General features: G+C 39.5%; 1 protein-coding gene and 1 long non-coding RNA gene across 2 annotated transcripts in view; both read left to right on the top strand.

The window, feature by feature from the left end:
* ppargc1b (peroxisome proliferator-activated receptor gamma, coactivator 1 beta) overlaps positions 1–21059 on the top strand; it is a 61915-nt gene that overhangs the window by 11677 nt on the left and 29179 nt on the right. The gene's annotated exons all lie outside the window — the stretch shown is intronic.
* On the top strand, positions 3010–20399 carry LOC148404261 (uncharacterized). The gene is made up of 3 exons (XR_015861306.1): positions 3010–5567; positions 19057–19124; positions 19217–20399. It is a non-coding gene; the product is annotated as an uncharacterized LOC148404261 (long non-coding RNA).

The following is a 21059-nucleotide window of genomic DNA, read 5'->3' as shown; positions in this document are numbered from 1 at the left end:
GGCACCTGTGTGTGTGCGTCCAATGGGCAATGGAAATTTCCTTTCACCTTTTCTCTATTTTACACCTGTGCCCTTGAAATGTGCACACACACACACACGCATGCACGCACACACACACACACACGCACACTCCCACACACACACACACACACACACACACACACACGCACACACACTGCCACACACACACACACACTCTGATAAAGAATCCGTTATATTATGAGTCCAAATCTTCAACAAGACTTCGACCGCCAAAAGCTGTTTGCGCTTTCAGTTTAGTTATCCATAAATTTTATGGCCCCTTGTTTTAACTATTAGCTAAAAATGTGGGTTTAGACGTTCAGTTTTAGTAAGACAGCAACTCTATGCTCATTGTATATAGAAATTACCAACCGGCCCTGCAAACAACCTTCCCTAAGAGTTGTTTGGCTAACCAAAACAAACGTTTGGCATTGGTAGATCTATTAGTTTAGTGTGATAGCATTTCATAGGCATGTAGTTACAGTTAGTCAACAACACAAATTGTCAGTATTTAGTGCACCTAATGGCGTAACATTGTAAACAAATAGTAGTTCTATCATCAATCAATTTCACTTTATCACATTAAACAAGTTAATATGCTGTAAGAAACAATTCAGTTTTTGTTTTAAGTCAAAACATTTAGCGGGAGGTCATTCCAAAGAGTAGGACCGGCAATGGAAAAGGCTCAATCCCATCTGAGCCTTTGCTTAGTCCTCGGTCCCTCTAATAATGTCTGGTCGGCTGACCTTTTGCGTATGGGTGAAGGAGCATAGAGAGGTAAGGTGGGGCCAGACCATTTCAAGATTTGAAAACAGATAACACAATCACCAATTTGCCCATCATTGTCCAGTTTAAGGCCCAAGTTTGAGACTGTTGGCTCTAGATAAAGCGCCATGGAGCCCAAATCAACAGGATGACCTGACCATGCATATGCCTTCACTATGAAGACAGACTGTACTGCTCTAAATGTTTAGTGACTAAATGCTACCTGAGTCTTCCTTGCTTCCTGCATGCGCCTTAGCAGCAGGTTGCCAACTTGACAGAGTGACATAACCCACCCACGCCCCCTTTAATCCCCCTAACCTCGTAGATCCCAAACTCTTAATCACAATAATCCTGCTTGTGGATTATCGGCAGTGGAACCAATAAACTGGTGCATATACGTTGAACTTGTGCATGTGCGTGTACGTGTGTGCTTCTGTTAGTGATTTAGAATTTATGTATTACCGTGTGCGTGTGTGCGTGTGTGTGTGTGTGTGTGTGTGTGTGTGTGTGTGTGTGTGTGTGTGCGTGCGTGCGTGAGTATGTCAGCATGTGTCTGTCTATTGTATCATGTCTGTTTGCTTGTGTATGTTAGTAAATGTTGCTGGCATCATGAGAGAGAGAGAGAGAGAGAGAGAGAGAGAGAGAGAGAGAGAGAGAGAGAGAGAGAGAGAGTGTGTGTTTATGCCTGCGGCAGTCACATGTCTTTTTTCTTCTTTTATTGTTATTGCAGTGAAAATGAACACGAGCAATGAAGTGAGTGGTCTGCCTTAAGTGGGAGACACCAGGGAGATTTTAAGCTGTAATACAGCTACAGGGAGAATCCAATTATTAGGAGCAGTAGCAATAAGGGGACACTTTAAGCACAGATGACAAGTAGGAACGTCATCAGCAATAAAACACGCGTAATAAAAATGGAACCAATGACGGCTGCCGTCGTATTTATAAGCTTATGTGCCCGAAATGTGTTAAGTAACATTTTTCATGTTCATTTTACACTGCTGCATAAATCCTGATCAGATCCGGATCACATTTTGTTTGACTTTACCACTTAAGGCATTTTAAAAAAATCCAGATTTTATTCAAAATGTCTGTGATTTATTTAAATGCTGTAGTGCATGAACTGGTTTGTTTTTTATATAATATTTACAAGCATGTGTGTGCATGTATGTGTGCTTGTGAGCGCATGCTCAAAATGATCACAATCATTGATATTGGTCTTAGAATTGCTAGTCCCCCTTGGGACCAGCACCACCATCAATCCAGAGGCACGCTCTTGGATATCCATGCGATGTTGCAGCCATTAAGTTGTTTTAAATATACGTGTGGTCTGTCAGTCTCTCTCAGATTCTCACCTCCTTTGGAAGCCTGCGTTCTATATGTGTTAAAAAAAGACATTTCCCTGGTGGAGGTCGCGGTGATAAATCATCTTCCCAAAAAATAGGACAGCTAACATGGAGGCTCACAGCAGGCCTCTCTGATGCTTCCCTTCATCGCCCTTGGCTGATACTGCATCCACACAAAGCAGTGTTTGGAAGATCTTGAAATATTCTTGACACTACTAGAGAGCTCCAGTCACGTTTTTTTTTTTGCATCCTGCTCTAAGTACATGACACCGTGCACTCTGACCAACCCTAATCACACACACGCCTCTCCACCCTCCCTCCTCCACTGTTCTTTTCAGTGCAACATACATCAGTTCAGTGCGGCCGGCGTTGCAATTAGCCACGACGGCTAACAAATGGCAGCAGTGCACCGGCTAAGCTTCGGCCGGCCTGCTTTCGGAAAGCGGGCCAAAGGTCACTGGGCTGCAGCACTGTGGGACACGCCACAGACCACACTCAGCAGTAGAGGAGAGGTGATGGAATTATATTAGTGAGATATTTTATTATCTAAAGTTAGCTATATCTAAAGAGACTAATCATTGTTATGGTTTCATTAGAAATATATTGCCGCAGGTAGCCAAAATAGCCACTTCCAGACGAAATATCTGACTTCCTAAGCTAAGCTCCTTGAGACTTTTTTGTGGGTCTACTCATGACAGACTTGCCTCCCAAATTTTGTGTAGCTAATGGAAAATGGCAGACCGACTGGGTCTTTTTGGGCAGGGGTTCTTGAGACTAAGATTCTAATTCGTCTTAGTCATCAAGTCAATATCCGTCAGCGACAGCTGATTGGCTCAGATGTGATGAGATGCGTGTGTGTGCTCACCCATCAGTGTAACACCCCCCCCCCCCCCCCCCCCCACACACACACACACACACACATGCACCCTTACACGTTGTCGTCGTGACGACCCTTAATGGTGCCCAAACGTAATAACACTGATTTATTGCCCCCTGAGAATAATGCGTGATGACATTAAAGTGTGTATTCATGAGGATAAACGTGCCAGGGAGCGGTGGATTGGCAATGCATAATGATAGAAAGTTTATAGCGCGTGTGCGCAATATATGTGAGAACATGATAAGTACAAATAAATCACTATTTTGTGTCTTATGTTAAGAAGCAATGGTCAAAAAGTGGAAGTCTGCCATTTTGGTTCCACATGGCATTTTTGGCCAGGAGTACTTCAAAAGAAAATTTGTGGTGGCTAGTTTGTCTTAGTAACTTAAAATTTAACTGGCTGTCTATCATTGACCCACAAAAAAGTTCAAGAAGCCATGCATGAAAAGCCACACGAAGTCTGCTGGTTGGGTTTAAAGATGCCATTTTCACAAACAAATTTGCGGTAACCAATTTACCTCTGCAAGTTGAAAATTAGTTGGCGTGTCTATCATGAGTAAACCCACAAAAAGCCTCAAGAACCGCCGTTCGAAAAGTACTTCTGTCAGTCTGTCAGGTTTGGTTTCAAGCATCCGCTTTAGGGTCACTTTCCCTATTTGCACAAAGTCAAACTCATCCTCGAAACTTTTCCGATTGCTTCCATTTTAAACGCCCTGTAGATAAATACATTTTTGTCATTGTGTGCGGAGAGAGCATGAAGGCGACTTTTGATATCTTGCTGGAGTGTCTGAATAAAGCACTCTTTCAAAAGAGTTATTTTTTGCAATGATTGGAAGCTCATTTGCTGGCCTGCTACACATCTAAACCGTCACTCTCTGTTCTCTTCTTCTTCTCTCTCTCTCTGTCTTTGAGCTTTTCTCTGCCTCGCTCGCTCATTGACCTACTTCCCAAAAGCCCGCTCGAGCTTGCGTGACCACTGTGCTGCAGCGGCATCTCAACCCTCTCTGCTTGCTGCTGTGTGACGTTTGGACGTGCACACCTACTAACACACATGTATGCATGCTCACACACACGCGCGCGCACACACACACACACCCTCACACTCACATGTATTGTGCATGAAATGGAGGTGTGTTGAATTATTTGCTTGACTCCACTTACAGACTAACCCGACATGGTGGACACGAGTCACATGACCCGACTCGAGTCAGAATCAAGTCAAAACTTCCTTGGCTATAACCATTGAAAATCTTGATATATCTTGACTGTTCGTTTGAAAATTTGCATTTTCAAGATCGTGTGTTACTGTGGTGTGTACTTTTTCAAAGTAGCTTGATTTGTTTGATTTTTGTCATAGTAAAATTGGACATAAACGAATATTATTGAACTTTGTGGGTGTGGCCATTTTTTGTAATTGACTACCAATGTGAATTGATCTGGACAAAAATATTTCAGTAGCTTCACCTGCAAATACTTTTTGTCCATGTAATGCTGTTGTAGCACTTATAATACTAGTTGTAGTGGTAGTGACACACCCACATGGTGCGTCCCTTTCCCTCCGCCAAGGCGGCGGTGCGTCTGACAGCAGGAATGCCGCCGGCCGCACTGATGCAATACAGTATGGGTAACAAGCCAAATTCTTGACAAGTGAGTGTGTGCGTGTATGCGTGGTGTTCCGTGTGTGTCTGTGTGTGTGTCCTACGGCTGGATGCTAATAAAACATATGGTATGTTTGGGTCTTTGTTGGTCATCATTAGTATTTTTTTCCATTGAGTTTCATATAATTCCGAATTTTGCCTCAATTGAGAACGTTCCTCCGAACTTGACATTTTGGCAGTGGTGCAAGGGCAATCCCGCACCGCACTACTTCCCTTGAAGACATATTTTAATGAAAATTTTGATAATGAAATGCATGTTTTAAATAACAGTTGCAAACATAGCCAAAGAAAAATCTTTTGAAACTGATTTCCCACAAGATATGCTCACATCAGTCAGGTGCCGACATTTTGTTCAACTTTAGCAGCGTATATTTCCTAATGTTTTTGAATAAGAGCAGATTTTTGTTATTTTTTGTTTCGGAGGCTCCTCTGAACTTGAATTTGAGCTTGACTTTGAGAATCTTTTTAAAATCTCCCGCGAGGCCTTTCTCGAGGCTAAGGTTCTACTGTCCATGTGCAATAATTAACATGTATTAGTTACTAAGTGACCCCGTCTGGTGTTTGATTGTTAGCGTTATTCGACCTGTTGTATTAGCAGAGTGTGCTAAAGTCACACACACTCACATTTATTTTGTTATTTAATGCTTTCCTGCTTGTCCCGACTTGCTCTCATCACCCCTTTATGCTTTACTTGTGTGTATCTTTCCCCTCGTCCACTATTCACTCTTTTTGTATAATTCACCTTGGCCTTACGTAGCATCGGAGAATGAAAGACAAACATACACGCACAGTGACGTGTTTTGGACAGATCGGTCGGTCGGTCAGTCAATGCTGAAAGGGGCAGTACGTGAAGTATCCGACCGGCCTTCTCGCTCTGATAGCTTATCGACTGTCCTGCAGGTGACTTTTATTTTTATTTTTTTTTGTGGTGGCACATGGCTCACTGAAAAAGAGAAAGTAGACAGACAGGCAGGAGAGAGAAAGATGCGCAGGACGTTTTTAGCGCAAAATAGCCAACATCAACAAATCTTAAATCCACCAGATAGCTGGTGATAAAAATGATATTACAATTAGTGGTTAGAGTTGCACATTGATTCAAGACATGATTACTGATATTATATTTTATTATTGATACCTAATATTAATTTCAGAATAACTCATAATACTATTCTATGGGGAATTATAGAATATTAATGCAACCTTTTTACCAACTGCGGTTAAATCTGGAATGTACCTTAGGTGAAAACAATATGACACATGACTTGATCAATATTTTGTGTCTTTGCTATCCTGTGTGTGTAGCTCTGACTGCCTTTCAAGGTAAAAGTCTGGAGTTTTCATTCAAGGGACTCATGGTATTGTCGTGCTAAGCTAAACCTCAGGGAAAAAAAAGCAAAAGCGGGAGACGTTCGGGCTTGAAAAATGTTCCATTTATGGCCTCTCCGTTTCCCGTGACTGAAACGAGGCTAATTAGTAAAAGGTGGTGGTCCTCTTGATGGACCTTTTAGGGTGAAGAAGAGTCCCGCACAGCTTCCTCATCCTCATCCTCATCCTCATCGTCGTCATCCACTGCAGTGCAGGATAAAGAGTGCTCTGGTTCATGTAGCCTTTATGTGAGCCTTTGAGAACAGTTATTTGGATTGCAGTTGTCATGATTCAACTCGCCCGATTAGCACTTTGATCGCGACACATTCAGCCCCAAGGCTATCCTTTGCCTGAAAGAGTTAGTTATGAAACCGAAAAGCCTACAAAATACATACAATATTTACTATTTATTTTACGACTTGTGCAATTTAAGGTGTAAATACATGTTTTTGACCCTTAGTCAAATACAATGAAAGTTCATTTAGCATCAATCCTAATTAAATTTTATAATTTTATTTTTTTAACAAAATCAAATTAAATACTGAATACTATTAAAATAAAATAAAAATTTAAATATAGTTAATGGCATTCATTTAACATGTTCAAAACTATACGTTTTCAAAAATATTATTAAAAAACAGAGACATTGAATATAAATATTTATTTATTTTAGAAATTACATAGAATTTGATGAATAAAAAAGCATCACCCTTTTATTTTTTCTGTTAAAATAAATTATATGTAGTAAATAAAATGTAATAATAAAAATAAAAAATAAATTAGATAACAAAACAATTGAAATATATAAATTAATTTAAACATATAAAAAATAATTACAATGTCAAAAATGTCCGAGTTTTTTACAAAATTAAATGCCATAAAATACAATTCAATTACATGAAATTAAAATATAATTCAGTTACATTAAATTACATATAAATTAAGTACAATTGAAAGCATTTTAAAATTAGACTTATCAAATGATAAAAAAAAGTAATAAATGTAGAATGCAGGTTGGTGGTAAAACGTGAAACAAACTTACTGCATCATAACATGGCATACATTGCCAGGATTGAAACTACCGCTTTTTCTGCACCAAAATGCGCTTTGGGTTAAAAGGCACAGACTCAATTGAGGGGGCGATTCTGTATTTAATCCACACATAGGACATTATAGGGCGCATACGTACATCCAAAGATTTATGGTAAACAAAAAAAAACAAAAAAATAACAAAACGCGAGCAAGACAGTTAGTGTGGTTGTACTTTATTCTACTATTTAACCATGCACTCCGGTCCGTGGGTCATTTGGTACCGGGCCGCACAAAAAAAAAAAAATACTTTTTTTTATTGACGATCAATTAATTCCGGTCAAGACGCTCGTGTTTTTTAATTAAATTTTAAATCAAAACATGAACTCTCTGTTCAGAATAGTGGGGTCGACTGTACTTGATGTACGGTGTTTTATGCTCACATTTGTCGTGTACTGTGTACAAGTTATGCAGAGATTTTTTTTATTACCGTATGTTTTTGTTAGAGGCGCAACAAAAGCCAAATTCTAAGTGTGCTAAATTTCTGCCGAGGGTTTGGCTTCTTCTTTCCAACACTCAACTTCACCATTCCATCATCACTTGGTAGTTTAAAATCTTAATTTTCTGGATTTCCTATTGGGGAAAATATTGAAGAGCGCACAAATGCAAAACTGTAAAACACACACGAAGAAGAAGTAACAGGACGCATATTTTAACACGGTGAACATTTAGTGTATGTTCACTAACATGACATTTTCAAAGATGGCTGCCTGAACACAATACGTGTATGGGTGAAAAGCAGATATTTTTCAGAATGGTGCGGTAGTTAGTTCAAAGACTGCTTGACGAATGCACACACACACACTCATGGATCTTTTTGTAGACGCTGCAGAGATCCAGCAATTCGTGCAGATAAACTTGGGGAAGGTCGAAGGTTGTAGTTCAATGTCTCTCTGCACTTGTGTGCGTATGTGTTGATGCCTAATATGGAGCTGCTCACTGCAGTTACATGAGTCTGTGTATCACGTGCACTGGATTCTGCTGCGTAACACACACAGATACACTTACACAGACACAGACACACAAACACACACACGCACACACACACACACACACACTTAGAAGATCTTTCATTGTGCGTGTTTGTGTGTGTGCGTGTGATATTAATTTCAAATAATCTTCCAACCTTTCTGAATTTTATGATAATTCATCACTCTTTCTGTTGATGTTTATGGCTCCTCACGTCCTTTTTATTTTTTTTACAACCTGCTTATTTCTTTTCATATTACCACACCTCAGCATACCTGTTTTGTGGATTGCGCAATAGTGGCTGAAGTCTGCTGCACCTTTTTGTCTGACAGACAAAAGCATGACTAGCATGACTAGTAATATGCTTGCATGCCAATTCTAACAGGATGCAAAGATAAATCTTGCTTCTTTTTCCTGAATTTGACCACCTTGAAAGAAAGTTAGACAACATTTTATCCAGTTTTACAAAATGTTATCCCTCATTGGCATGTTTTATGAAATGTAACCACTTTAGGGTTACATTTCCAAATTCATGATCACTTCCAGTATGTACAATATTGTATATCTGTGATGCATAGTTTCCCGAATTTGACTACTTTCAAGTCACATTTTCTAAAATTCACATCCTTTTTAGGGTTGAATCCCCAAAATTTGGCCAATATTTTCCAAATTTTCAAAATCTTACATTTTTAGCCACTTTAGACCACTTTGGAGAGTATTTTTACAAATGTGATCACTTAAGCGCGTTTATTTTCCCAAATTTGACCACTTTCGACTAGAAGAAACAATTGAATAAAGAGCGTAAGGAACTAAATAGAAGTTTCAGTCTCCGAGTGGAGAATTACATGCCAAAATACGTTATTTGTTTACATACTTTAGGACAGGTCCAATACTTTTTAATGCATTGTTTCTAACACTTGGTTAAATTTCAACCAGAAACAAAGTAGCGCTGCAACTAACAATTACTTTACAAAATTGTTAATCTGTCAATTATTTTGGCAACCTTCATTGAATTGAATTAAAAAAAACACAATTTAATTTCCATGCCTTTACTAAAACAACATGACATTATTTCATATTTGCAGTGCAGGAAATGCACAAACATGAGTCAACAATGATTAAGTTATTGGTTTGGTGCATAAGATGTTAGAAAATGGACGGAAATGTTGATTATTTTCCAAAGTACTGTCAGATGTTCTACTCAACATAAATTTCCACTTTCATGTAAGACTACAGAAATGAAATACATTTACCACTATTGAAAAGTTGAAATTCAGAGCATATGGACAATTAAATTAATGAAAATAAAAAAAGGTATCCAAACCATGCATCAATTCTCAAAAATAATTATTGAATTATTTAATCATAAATTAGTTCTCAATTAATGTATTAATTGTTGCAGCTCCAAACAAAGTGTTCAAACGTTAATTAAAAACTTAAACCGGAACGGGCATAATATTGTTCTCGTTGTGGAAAAAGCAGCTAATGGATTTTCTCAGGTGTGTTGTCAGGTGTCGTTGTGGAACTCGGACTAGCACGAAAATAAAACTGAACTGGTCGCACTGGGCTAATTCCGAGCGTTCTGCGTTAAGCCACTTACCCATCGTTATCTTCTGGCGTCAGGCTAAGCAGCCTAGTCGGCTAACTGAGAGTCCACCTTGGACACAGACATCTTTTTTTTTTTTTTTTAATGATTGGCTCTGTCCCTCTCACTTATGATGATGTCAGATGCTGTTAGAGAGGCTTTTAAAAATGCTCTCACAGAAGTTTTTATGACTGCTACTTACCCCAAAGTAAGGGCTAATGAAGTTTTGATTGCACTCGAGCAATGGAAATAGAAATCATCTGTTCTTTTTTGTCAGTAGAGGCGCTATTTGAAATCATAATTTTTAAGTGCAGCGACAGCTTAGTCATTGTACCGTAAATGTTAAATTTAAGTAAATCACACACAAACTGTAGTTACATAGTTTAACTTGTGGTTCTTCTGTGATTGTCATCATAAAATGGGCACTTCAACCCAAAATGGCTGACATTTGGTGTAACTTGCTTAGTATTTTCTTGTTGCTAATGTTGCTAAAACCACGGCAAAGTCGACCCCAATGAGACTTCCTGTATCTTTTCACTCATGATTCTTTTGAGACTTTTTTTGTGTCTTGTCATTTTAGACATGTCTGCCAAATGGCTCCTCAAGACTTTGTGCTCGATGACGGACACCTCTACCCTATATTTCTATTCTGAGTGTGCTGGCTTTGGAGGCTGACATTTTCTTCTAGTTCCTATGTCATGGCCTAATTGTGCATAAAATACTCGTGTCTTTTCGGATATAGTCTTGAATCTTTTTTTGTGTGTCTAGTCATGATGGACACGTCAACCAAATTTCATGACGCTTAGGGAAACTCGATTGAGGTGCTGATCAATTTTTTTTTTTCTCAGACTTCGTCTGAAGGATTGCAAGAAATGTATACATTGACCATGAATCAGCTTCAATGAAACAGTTAAACATTGTGATTGAGATTATACTTTTAGATTAGAATTAGATTTTTTCTTTGATTTTCGAAGCTCAAAGTCTTTTACTTTGATCACTTTGTGTATGTGTGTGGTTTTTTCCCTCCAGCACATTTCCCAACATTTGACCACTTTCAAGGCATTTTTCAAGGCATTCATTCATTCATTCCTCTTCTGCACCGCTTATCCTGACAAGGGTCGTGGGCATGCTGGAGCCTATCCCAGCAGTCTGTAGGCGGTAGGCGAGGACACCTTGAACTGGTCGCCAGCCAATCACAGGGCGCACATAGACAAAACAACCATTCACACTCAAAATCACACCTACGGGCAATTTGGAGTGCTCAATCGGCCTACCATGCATGTTTTTGGAAGAAGCTGGAGTACCTGGAGAACACCCACGCATGCACGGGTAGAACATGCAAATTGCACACAGGAAGGCTGGAGCCAGAATTGAATCCACAACCTCTGCACTAAGAGGCGGACAAGCAATTTCCTAAAATTTGACCACATTTAGGAACAAATTGCCTAAAATCATGAAGTTGTATTTTCCTTAGGTATGTAGTTTAATTTCCAAAATTTGACAACTTTCGGCCTATTTTCTAAAATTCAACCACTGTTTTTCAAAAGTTTTCAAAAACGTGACTTGTTTTGTCCACTTTGGGGGCGTAATTACCTACTTGGGGCCTATGTTCCACTTTAGGAGTTTTGCGCTATATGTAAAAGACTCAGACTGTATCAACAGCAGGATGAAGGAGGCTCGGGTCAAAAAAGACACAAATGTTTGGCATTGTTGCTCATATCTGTGAGAAATGTCAGGAAGTTGAGGAGAATTTTAATGGGGACACACACACGCACTTCTGTAATAATGTCACCAATGTCATGTGAGTAAATGTGTGTATGCGTGTGCACTTGTCTGTGTGTGTGTGTCTGTGTGCGCGCGTGAAAGCCCGGCATCCCTCACGCCTCAAGGACGGAGAGTTGATTACTCTGGCCTTATTCCTGTATGTATTTGTGTGTGTTTAATGATGCATTAACTCCCACCTCCATATATGTACCTATGTATGTAAGTGTGCTTCTGTGTGTGCGTGTGTTTGTGTGTGTGTGTGTTGTGTGTTGTCCTTGCATGTGACAGGCTGCTGAAATGTGGCACAGAGGGGTACTTGCAGGAGGTGTTAAACTCGTGTGGACTGATTGGTTGGTTTCTGCGGGTCTCTATATACATTTTGTGTACGTATGTATGTGTGTGTGTGTGTGTGTGTGTGAAAGATTGGGTGTGTTAATAATCCATTGGTTAGGTTGATGTTTGATGATGAACTGTTTTTGTTGTTGGGCGCATTTCTTTTTGTGTTAGAAGCTGTGAAACGGGAACACGCAACCAATGTGACCTGCGGCTTAACATGTTAAGCACAGGTCAGGTTTAACATTAGCTTGCATGTATGTGACCGATATCCATACATATTATACATACAAAGACACACACACAAGCCTATATTTAGTTGTTGTTAAACCTGACCTTGTGAAGCTGTGTTATTAGAGTTGTGGTGAGTGATTAATCTTGCATCCTTGACAGTTTTGCATTTTTCGTTTTTCTATTCTACGTTGATAATCATCAGACATAATTTCTCGGATCATTTTGTTTTTAAAGGAAGTCAGTAATTTACCCAGGATTTATTTGTCTCCTTGAAACCAAAATGTGAAAAAGTATTTGTCCTCTGAGATTTCTGTTTTTTGCATATTCATCAATCACAAAGGTTTCATGTCATCAAACATCAAATAAAATATTAATATCACACTGATATTAAGCCCAGGGATATATAAAATGCAGTTTATAAATAATGATTTCGTGACCATTGGACCCCAAAATGTCAGCTTGGATCCAAAACGGATGACCTATACATTGCTTCTTGAAACTTTTTTTGAGGGTCTATGAAATGCCTCCTGAATTTCATGTTTCAATTTTTGAGGTTCCTTTTCTTGAAGGTAACTTAAGAGCATTCTTTAGGCATCACATGGCATTATTGGGGCTGAATGACTTGTCTAACCTTTTCCTGTGCGCTGCAATGTTAAGATCTTCTGTGAGAGTGTGACAGTGATGGATCGGCAGGGCTGCATGTGCTCACACTTTTGTACATATGAATAGCTTTGTGTCTACGTGTATGTGTATACATGTGTTAAGTGTTTGTGCTAATTGCTAAAGTCCATTCTATTTTAGCTCACCAGAAAAAATAGATGACATAGCAGGCATGCGGTATTTGAGGCGACTACAATTTTATCTTTAATCTGACCTTGTGAGAAGCAGCTAATGTCGGTTATTTTTGGCTCGTCACCTTGCCTTAAGTTATGACTTTCTGTCTCAGGCACGGGTGCAATTATTTTTAAATCCAGTAGGAGTCACACATGGTGCTAGGTTAGGCATGCTAAATTATTTCGTAAGGCTTTGAAAATCAGTTAAGAACGGCACTACTGTTACTGGCTAGCGAGCTCACAAACTTCAACACTCCGATCACTCCCAAACTGTACATGTTAATAACGTTTTAGCAACTGATGGTTCAAGGTTAATAAACTTAATAAACTCATGCTTCGGAATGTGGGTTTGTCACCTGGGTTAAACTAATGTTAGCCTTTCACCGCTATGTTAGCCTGTTGCACTTGTTGGCTAAAATCAAAACGTGTGTGTGTACGTGTGCTCGAGTGCGTGTGCGTGTGTGTGTGTGTGTGTGTGTGTGTGCGCGCGCGTGCATGTGTGTGTGTGTTTTCCCAGAGGACAAAGTGCTGGTATGGTGAAACTGGATCAAAGGTGCTCGAACAATACAAGTACGCAAAAAATTGTTCCATATGAGTTGCAAAGCCATTACAGCACTGGCTAACATAACAGGGAAATAAAGGTGGGCGATGCAATATTGTGTAAGCTTTTCTTGGTATTATTTTATTAGTCATGTTTGATATGAGTAGACAGTAGTCCCCAAACACACCCCAAAAATCTCGAAGACATGTGCAGAAAGACATGGGATGTTGACATTTTTTAGGTTTTACGTAACAACATGAAATATCAACGTCTTCCAAGAGTTTATGCCTGGAAATTAAGACAAAGAAAGTTTGCCATTTTCTTTTTAAGTTGGCATTTTAGGGTCAGTTGGTTCAGTTGCACCCAACTAGATTAAAAAAAAAAAAAAAAAGCAGACCCCAAACCAGTTTCACTGGGCAATAAGAAGTTTGGTAGACATGAAAAAACTCATAATAAAGTCTTGAGAAGCCATGCCTGAAAAGAGGAAGGAAGTTGATGGGATTTGAAATGTCCATATTATGTTCGTTCAGCCATTTCCTCCAAACTACAACATTTAATGACTCACCATAAAACATTAATTTTCTTTTAAAGTTATGTCTATTGTAACGTAGAAGGGATTGTCAGTCTTCTGTCAACAAATCCAGGTAGTATCTTAAGCTCCTCCAAACATGAGTGAACTACACCTTTATGACGACTGGCATACTTGACACAAAGGGGGAAAGAGGGGATGACGCAAAATCAAAATAAAGAGCTGCTTTCAAGACACACACAGGGGATGACGCAAAATCAAAATAAAGAGCTGCTTTCAAGACACACACATGCCCGCACTTGAGTGCACAAACACACACACCCACCATGTTGGCTGCTTCTGTTGCATCTCCGTGGAGACTAAGGATAGCACAATCAACTATGCGTGCGCGCACACACACACACACACACACGCACACACACAGTGACACTTTCTCAACGATCTCTTATTCAGATCTGTGGATTGTCTTGTGGTGGAAAAAAAACAGCATCCTCAAATGACCTGCCACAGGCATCATGCCCAAGGCGGCCCCCAACCTTGTGTGCTTTGGGTTGGGGGTTCCATGTGATATGAAATTAAAAACAGAGAGAGAAAGGGCCGAGTGAATGACAGAGAGAGAGAGAAAGAGACAGAGAGAAATAATTCTTGGGTTATGAATTTTGAAAAAAAACCCACCTAAGTTTAATGTAAAATTAATTTGAAATTATATAAGTGTTTTGGGATCATAGTTTTTGGTATAGTTCTTTTGGTTTAAACAATTAATATTCATGGTATCTATCTCTCACATTGAGCGGAATGTTTCTGACTTCCCGGCAGTCTCGAACGCATCGATACAGCTCAACTCATTCCTGTCTCTGGTGTTCCATCTCAAAGATGGCGTCTTCCTTTCTTTGCTACTTTCTGTTAGTGCCCTCGGGAGGTGGGAATGCAGTGTCTGCGGCCCGCTGTGAGGATGAGTGTCGTGGAAACACTGCAGCTATAAATACAGCGTGCATCATGCATGCTTCCTCCCTTGACTCTCGTATGAAAAACGCCAACAAGACATCTCGGTAGGAACTGCACTTAAGCCTGTATTTATAGTCATGGGCAGCAGTTCAGTAATTAATAGCAGTAAGATACTAGCTATTTGGTTGTGGCAATGAGTCATTGTGTTGATTTAAGTCATCTATTGTTGGATTTAATAATAAAAGCATACCAAAATAAAAGCTAAATTGAATTTGGTCATCGAGAGCTTCTCATGATAGAGATACCTGCCAAGTTTTGTGTTGCCAAGTGAAACACGCTTTTGGGGAAGAACGGCTGCATCAAACCAAAATGGCAGACTTGGGGTGCCCTTGGGAATGTTCTCAGAGGGGGCTCTACTCCTCTTCGACCATTCTGAAAATCACAGCGCTGTTTAAATGTACCATTCAGTTAGTCTGTGTTTCACAAAATCGGATTGCCGGAGTGTGCTCTGGGTGCAGCAACTGGCAACACAAAGAGTGTCAGGCAGTGCAGATGGAAACAGTTCAAGTGCAAGAGGGTACATTTGGAAATCAATGGGAATGCCTCTCCGAACACACCCACTCTCAGAGTTTCAGATATCGTGTCTTGTTTTGCCCACCAAATTTCAAAGTGGCGTTGGGGGCTGAATTTTAAAGATAATTCCGGAGTGCATCCCCGGGCAAACATAAAGAATGTTATTTACTGCCAAGATAATTATGTACTTTCCAGACTCCTGTTATTGTATCAAATACATTATTAACTTTGTTATTGAGCTTCATAAGTGCTTTTGCTCAATCAAGGTAAGTGTTGTTTGGTTGGATGCTCTTCAACTGTTAGTCCAAAAATAATTGTAATGAAAACATAATGACAACACTGATAATATTAAATGGTTGATGATCACATGATTTCCCAAAGCATAACATTTATCTGGACTTTTATGTGAAGGAGAACTTGCAATGAATGTGGCTTGTGTAGAGTTAAACAATGGAGGTCTATATTTAGTACTTCTTTGTGTGAGCTTGTGTGCTTCAGCATTTGTGACATGCAAACATCTAAGTGGAAGACAAAAAAACCCACTTTGTAAACAGTCAGGTCTCTAGAATAAAAATAACCAAAATTCTTTTCAGGAAAAAATGCACCTCTGCCATTACCATTAGTTAACCATTTGGACAAATCCAGATAAATAATAGCTCTGTTAGCAACCATAGACAACACATAGCCATGTAGGTATAGACTCCATAGACAATCACAGACAAAGCCTAAAGAAGTGTGAGTGTAGTCGAACATCTAATCAATTTAAAAACTGTCGGAAGATGAGTAATCAGTCGATTTGGCCGCTTGTCTGCGTTTTAGCAAGAAGAGCTGACGGAAAACGCTTTGTGGCGAATTGTTTGCGACGTGTTCGTGTCCTTGTTGGTGTCATCTCACATTTGTCAACAGTTACGACAAAGTGTCTGTGAAAGTCATCACATGGCTTGCTAACAGGGTCTCTAAGTCCTTATTTAAAACTTTCCATTAAAAAAACAGGAACAAAAAAATACTTTTCCCTCTTATTTATAGACACACAAATATGTGTAGAGTGGAATTGTGAAGTGTGTGTGTAAAGGTACTAAAGGTAAAGAATTGTGTCTTCCCTTTTTACTTAGAAATACCATAAATTAGCATTAACAATAGCCACCAGAGACAAAATCAGAAAAACTAAAAATTTTACCAAGCGAAAATATGTGATTTGGCAAACTTAAAGGCACTCTAAACTTACTTAGCGATTTTCAGCAGTAAAAAGTTAATATTTTGTCTATAACAGCTTTGTTAGTTTACCGTAGTTTCCGCACTATAAAGCGCACCGGATTATAAGGCGCACCTTCAATGAATGGCCCATTTTAAAACTTTGTCCATATATAAGGCGCACCGGATTATAAGGCACATAGAATAAATAACTCAACGTTGCTCAAACGTTAATGCAATTACAATATAGTAACACTCGAAATAGTGAAAACAATAACAATATATCAATAACTCAACGTTGCTCAAACGTTAATATCACACAACACACAAAATAAACACGCAAAGCTTACTTTAATAAGTTACTCCTCATCCTCGAATCCATATTGATCCATATATAAGGCGCACCGGATTATAAGGCGCACTATCAGCTTTTGAGAAAATTGGAGGTTTTTAGGTGCGCCTTATAGTGCGGAAAGTACGGTAATCATATTTCATGTCCAATAACATCGTTTAAAAACACTTTTTGCCTCTTGCTGTCGACTGAAAATGACATCACATGTACTCATGCTTAAGTAACGATCATTCGTGGCCTTTTCTTCCTCCTGAAGTCCACAATGATCTCCTTTGTCTTCGTGGTATTCAGAGCCAGGTTGTTTGCGGAGCACCAGGTCGTGAGCTTCTGGACCTCCTTCCTATAGGCTGTCTCGTCACCATTCGAGATCAGCCCGACCACTGTGGTGTCATCACCAAATTTGACAATGATGTTGTCTCCGTGGGCCGGACTGCAGTCTGCAGAGCGGGCTCAGGGCAGGGTAGTGGTTAGTAATAGTTCTAGTATAAATTAGTTTAAATCAGTTAGCCTACTGAACTTTTTGACTAACCTAGGCTAAACACAAGCAGTTACCTACATGTGAATCAGTGATCTTTGTATGTGTTGAATGGGCAGTTTTGTAAAACCGCTTCGATGTACAGGCCACCACAGATTAGTCAAGTCGATCCAAAAACGTTTCACTGTGATGGAAATCTAGAGTATGGCGGGAAACAAAAGTTGCTCTCTTCTGAGCAGATGGCACAGCCGTCTGTCTGCATGTTAGTTGCACACACATACAATATATTTTTTTGTCATATTCATGTAGGTCCACTGTGTGTGTGTGTGTGTGTGTGTGTGCGTGCATGCGTGTGTGTGTGTGAGTGAGTGTGTGTGTCAGTGTGTGTGAATGTGTGCATGTGTGCGTGCATGTGCAAATTTGCGCACATGTGAGGCAGCGGGGAACATCGCTGACTCACACACTGCACCACAACACACACACACTCACAAGTTAAAGTGTCTGGGAAGGCAATTGCTTTTTGATAGGAAATGATAGCATTTTGATAGCATTTGGATTGAAACAACACGTTTGATTCCAAAAACAATTGAAAACAATCAAACTCTGCGGGGAAAAAAGTGTGCCTTTTGTGTCCTTCTGACTGTGTCTTCATGCATTCATGTGTGGTGAGAGTTTTAGAATGTTAGATCAAACAAATTGACCAAACTAATTTGTCAAACTATTGACCCAAATAATACACCAATAATTAAAAAAAGATGAAATTATAATTAATTAGTTATTAAATAACTCATCAATGAGAAAATATAAATATTGCAATTTACAGTGTTTAAAATAATTGTAAAAAAATAATCAAAGAATGAATTAACAACATACCACTCCATGTTTAACACGTAAGAGGTAGTAAATTTACATATAAAATGCAATAATAAATAAATAAATGAATTACCTGATTTACAGATGTGATTGTAGTTCTTAACTGATTTAAAATTGTGGGCAAGCATTTGTATTCGGCTTCTTTTGACTTTTTTCAATGTTTTCAATGTAGATGTCAAGTAGATATCGTTGGTAGATATTGCTATAGAATTCATGGCTTTATTTTGGAGCTTATTTGAAAAGTTTTTTTTTGGAGCAGGTATTGTGAGTGCTGTAGAAGATATGAGGAAGTACTTTGAGCTTTTCCTGTCTGGGGTCACCATAGTGAGTCACTCGCATTATATGTTGACACGGTTTTTACACCGGATGCCCTTCCTCACGCAACCTACAAATTTTTATCTGGGTCCGGGACCAGCGGTGGCTGGGAATCAGCATGTAGCACACAAAGGGTCTTGCCTCGGGAGTCGGGAGCCAACTGTATATTACTGTTACCCCTGAACAAGATTTCAAACTCGGCCTCTGTGTCGAAATTCAGCAATGTTACCTGCCGGCTGCCACATTGTGGAAGACAGAGAATGTTTTTCATTTTGTTTATGATTGTTAGACAAAAACGAAAAGGATGTGGCATGTGCCCATCTGCCCAAGAAGAACACATTTTATTTGTGTTTTGACCAAGTATTGTAACGTTTGACAGCAATATAGTAGATCTTTTTTTTTTTTTTTTTTAACTTTGCACAGGTTTGGGGCATGGTCCAAGAAAGAAGTCATTGTATTTTGGTGGTGATCCAAATTTTGCCAGAGAGCAGGTATTGATGCTAACTCTGCTAATGTTGTTTTCTTTGATATTATAGGTATTGATGCTAACTCTGCTAATGTTGTTTTCTTTGATATTTGTTAGCCAGAACACACGAAAACAACTTAATCGACTTTCCCCAAATTTTGTGAAGTTGGTCCAAAGAAGAAGCCATTAGAAGTTTGCGCTGATTCTGGATAATGTTGCAGATCCACGCCAAAAAAAATTGCACACGAATGCATTGTACCCCATTTCCCAGTGAATAATGTATGAATCTTAATGACAAAATTCCAACATGTCGGTATTGATCCACATTAGGATTTTTTTTTTTTTAAGTATCATTCCAGTTCTCATCTTATTCAGGATAAACGACATTTAAATCTTTGATATTCCCGCTTCACCCTGCAGGTTGGCAATGATCGTAATTGGACCTGAAGCGGCACACCTAAGTCATTAATGCAGACTAACACTGGAGGAGTGTATGTATTATGTAGATTGCAATTCCATTGGCATAGCGAGGCGAACCGTGTATTGTGTGATGTCTTTAAGTATGCGGGATCTGTGCGACTGCAGCTGTAATCACCGCAGTGCATAGATGTGTGGCTGCATGTGTGTGTGAGACAGCTGTGCTTGTTTTTGCAGTATTACATCTCTACTGAGCCCAATGGTGAGGTGGTTGTGCAGGACCTGCGCGTGGTGGTACGCATTGTCATGTTAAGTAGCGACGCCTCATCAAGGCATTAGTTGAGCAAGATGTCAACCAGCATCAATTGTCACTGATAATAGATATTGTCAAGTAATCTATTCATCATTGCACCCCTACTTATATTATTGTGACTTTCATTTGGTAAAAGGATTCTATTTGCAAAAAATACATTTATTTCTTTTAATTCATGTAGTATTTTATTCACCAATAAGAATTTCTTCATAAAACTGACTTTTTTAAAATATTAGTGTGACTTTATTCTCATTGTGACTTAAATCTCATAAAATAAAGTTATGGCTTTATTCCTGTAATATAACTTAATTCATGTATGATTATGACTGTTTAGGATGATATTTGAGTCGCTGATAGTGTCGGGGTACACACGCCTGACTTGTGTGTGGGCAGCGTTCCTGCTCAGTGGTGATGTGGGTATGTTTGATTGTTCATCTCTATATGTGCTGTGCGATTGGCTGGTGACCACTTCAGGGTGTAGTCTGCCTTTTGACAGATGTCCGCTGGAATAGGCTCAAGCACCTCCCGTGACCCTGAATAGGATAAGCAGTGTTGAAAATGGATGGATGGATGGATGGATGGATGGATGGATGATATTCAGGATTGGAGAAAAAGCCTGTATTGGTGATGGCCCTCGAGCCACCTTGAGCCATATTGTGGTGGCCCTGTCAAAAGCAGTACTGGCTTCACATACTGTATTCATGATGAGCTTTTACGTAAGTCTGAGTTATTATTTCACATTCAGCGTCTTTCGTAAATGAGATGTTTCCCCCTCTGTGTGTGTGTGTGTTTACATGACCAAATAATTTTGGCCATGGTGTGTGTGATGCTTGCAGGAGTGTTGTGATCCTGCTTGTGAGCGTTGTGTTACTTTGACAGTTAATGTGCCCCTCAAGGCCTTGATTCACTTGTGGTATGTTTGGGGGAAAAGTTGTGTGTGTGCATGTGTGTGTGCGTGAGAGACAGCTGTTTCACGCCATGTCCTTTCAACCTCCACCCCTTCACACTAACGCACACAGACACGCACACACACACAACAACACATGTATTTTGGCACCCCGTTCGTCTCCAGAAGAGCTCCACCACCCATCCTGGCTGTGATTGAGTTTCAAAACAACTTACCCCCTCCCAGCTTTTCTGGCGCCATCTTTTCCCACCGCAGTGGGAGTGAGGGGCCTGTTTATTGACAGTGACACCCCCAAATATCACACACGCATACTAGAGGTGAAG

Source organism: Syngnathus floridae, chromosome 1 (genome assembly GCF_059516105.1).
Source record: "Syngnathus floridae isolate MCC-2025c chromosome 1, RoL_Sflo_1.0, whole genome shotgun sequence".
Classification (NCBI taxonomy): Eukaryota; Metazoa; Chordata; class Actinopteri; order Syngnathiformes; family Syngnathidae; genus Syngnathus; species Syngnathus floridae.
The sequence above is the reverse complement of the archived record's forward strand: the minus strand, read 5'-3'. Positions and strand labels throughout refer to the sequence as shown.